This window comes from Salvia miltiorrhiza, chromosome 8 (assembly GCF_028751815.1).
Source record: "Salvia miltiorrhiza cultivar Shanhuang (shh) chromosome 8, IMPLAD_Smil_shh, whole genome shotgun sequence".
Classification (NCBI taxonomy): Eukaryota; Viridiplantae; Streptophyta; class Magnoliopsida; order Lamiales; family Lamiaceae; genus Salvia; species Salvia miltiorrhiza.
In genome coordinates, this window is record NC_080394.1 from 35,847,990 (window position 1) to 35,851,430 (window position 3,441).

A 3,441-nucleotide genomic window follows, 5' to 3' on the forward strand; every position below is an offset into this window, starting at 1 on the left:
ACGCCATCATAAAAATAGTCCGCCACCAAATGGTGAAAGCCTCTCACGCAGATAATGAGGAACGCCACATTTATCCGCAATAACACAACCTAACCAATCATCAATCCAAAAAGTTGTGCTATCAACGTTGCCGATGTGGGAATAAGAGCTTTCAACAAGACCACCAATCTCAGGTTGAATACCGAACCAAATAGAAGAAGCAGCGACCGACTTCGGCCTGCCATAATTCGTGACTCGTGAGATAGCGGCGTTGCAGAAAATCGTATCTAAACTCCATACTGCGAATGATATTCCAAGCACGTTTCATAAGAAAGCACTTGTTCATGATAGAAAACGACCTAACACCCAATCCGCCTTCCTCCTTAGTAGCACAGACTCTCGTCCAACTAACTGGACAAGCCGGGTTCTTGTTCACATCTCCCGTCCAAAGAAAGTTCTGGCATTAATTTAGTGTCGAGCTCTTTCAGCAGCGCCCGATGCCACCGGTATATCATCATCGATTGACTAAGCGAGCTTTGGATAACCGATTTAATGAGACAAAGCCGACCCGTCGTGAACAGATGCAGCCCCCGCAAATGTAAGAATTTTTGCAATACCCGATCATGAATAGGCCGCATATGAGAAGACCTAGCGCTCCCGTGAAATAAAGGGACCCCTAAATAAGAGAACGGGAGCCTCCCATTTGAGAAAGAGATAATCCGCGAGATGGCATGGCGCAGATTAGTAGGAACCTTGTCCACGAAGAAAACTTACGATTTTTTTCAGGGCTATACAGCTGCCCGGAGATGCTGCCACAGAAACCAAAATATTTTTTAGTATAAGAAACGTCTCTCTAATTAAAAGCTATGTCCCATGTAAGTGATTAAATAGATATGTTTGTTTTAATTAATTGACAAATCAAACGAAATCAATATCGAAAGTGCGCGTATTCCACTAAAAAGTGATAATTGGAATACGTCTATATGTTGTTATATAGACGACTTAGCGAATATATATATATATATATATACACACACACTATCTATAAATACCTTAAAAAAATATCCTATTATGTGTTAACATATGATCTAAGACAAATTTATGCTTCATAACTACTACTATAATTTTTACTTTAGTATGTAATGTCATGCCGGCACAAGATAGTTCATCTAATTTAAAAAATAATATGTAACTATTAGATCGTATTTGAACATACCGTAACATTTTTATTGAGTCTGAACTCAAAATATTAATAACTGACAAATATATATACTTCTTCCTTTTCTTTAATGGGAAAAATCGTTTGGTCATATTATAACTAGTCGTAATAAAATACATGTATTTAATTTTTTATGTTTAAAATAAAAATAGAATTTAATTATTTTTAATTTTTTTACACGTTATAGCTATTTTTTATATTTTTTTTATTATTTAAAAAAAATAAAAAAAAAATTGCAAAAAATAAAATAAAATTACAATGTGCACAAAATAATAAAACTTGCAACATTCTCTTTTTATTTTGAACAAAATATTTAAATACATTGAGTTTAAAGCTATTATGGTCAAATAGCATCACTCTTCTTTAATACTCTCTCCGTCCCTGAAATAAGTTCATCTTTGGGGACGACACGAGTTTTAAGAAAAAGTGGTAAAATGTATTGATAGTGGAGAAAAATGTGTTATAATTAGTATTGAAAGTGGTGAAAATGTGAAAAAGTGTTATAATTAGTAATGAGATAGAAAAAGTGAAAAGTAACAATAAATAAAGTATTATTAGTGGTGGGGTAGTTGTCCAAAAATGAAAAGAAAGAAAGAGGAACTTATTTGGGGGACGTCCCAAAAAAGAAAAAAGATGAACTTATTTCAGGGACGAAGCTAGTACTTCATTCGTTCTACTAAACATGACTCACTTCTTTTCGACGCAGAGATTAAGGAGAAAGTGTAAATTGGATAAAAATAATAGAGAATAGTTAAATATTGCCTTTTATGAAAGTGTACAATTTTTAATGGGATAAATGTAGTATATGAAAATTGATCAATTATGGAGAGGTCGAGAAGCATTAAATGCAATATATTGAGTTTAAAGCTAGCATCACTCTTCTTTAATACTCCCCCTCCGTTCTACTAAACATGACTCACTTTTTTTTTATACAAAAATTAAGGAGAAAAAGTAAGTTGAATAAAAGTAGTAGGGAAGAGTTAAATATTACATTTTATAGAAATGATTAATTTTTAGTGGGACGAAGGAGAATATTATTTTAAAAAATTGATCAATTATGGAGAGTTCGAGAAGTATTAAACGCAATACATACTATATTAAGTTTTTTTACGGAACTATATCACGTTATTGACAAGTCTATTGAGTGGTATCTCAATAATAATAATAATAATAATAATAATAATAATAATAATAATAATAATAATAATACTCGTTAGGGAGGAATTCTATTCTACTCATCTTCTCAAAAGTACATTCTAAAAATACTCATTTTTTTAATTGATTCAGCTCATGACCATCATAATTTTTTAATGTTATTTTGATTGAAAAAGCTGCGCACTATGTCATACAAGTACACCTAATGATTGGGAGATAGTTAGTATTATTTTGATTTAGCGCATGATCCTAAGAAATTACGATACTATGCGCATTTTTTTATTAATGCATTTTATAAGTTTGCTGTTGGGAACTTAATGAAATATCATAATCCTAGTTTTGATGATACCAAAATCCTTAGGTTTCACTTGTAATAGACTAGAACTGTTCGAATTCAAGTGTTAGAGTTCGATCTTTTTCTAGTTTAGTTGTTGTTCTGAAGACTGAAGCCGGAGGACTGAATACTGAAAACTGAAGTTGCCGACTGATGTAACGATTAAGGCAAAGTCAAATATTGATATTTGACTAACCAGTCCAAGAATCAGTTACGACTGATTATTTAATACGAGCCACGTGGTTAAATATCCTTCCTCGGACTGAACCTCTAAAGTTTAAAGGAAGCCACACACTCCAGAAGTACAACCGCATTAAATGCAGAGATCTCAAGATCGTCCAATCTCTGCAGAGGCTCTTCTTTTTTGGTGATTACCTTTTCAGAGATATCCTATCTCCTGTTCCTTAGTAGCCGTTCTCACCAAACAAAGGAACCTCAAAGATTGAAGCCTCAGCCCAAGTTCAAATTACTCTCTAACGAAAGAATTCTTGAAGACCATTTCAGCCAACGGATCTATTCAAGACGTCTCCTATAAATAGAGCTCAAGGATCACTTCAATCTTCACCGATTCAACTACATAAGCTGAAACGCTGCCGAATTCGTTACTCAGTATTCAAAGTCATTGCAAAGTTTGAATCGAAGAAGAGAATCACAAAGCAAAAAATCAGTCACTGCTGATTACATACATTCTCTTAAAACTTAGGCATGATATTGTATATCCAAAGCCTAGGTATAACTGATTACAGAGAACTTG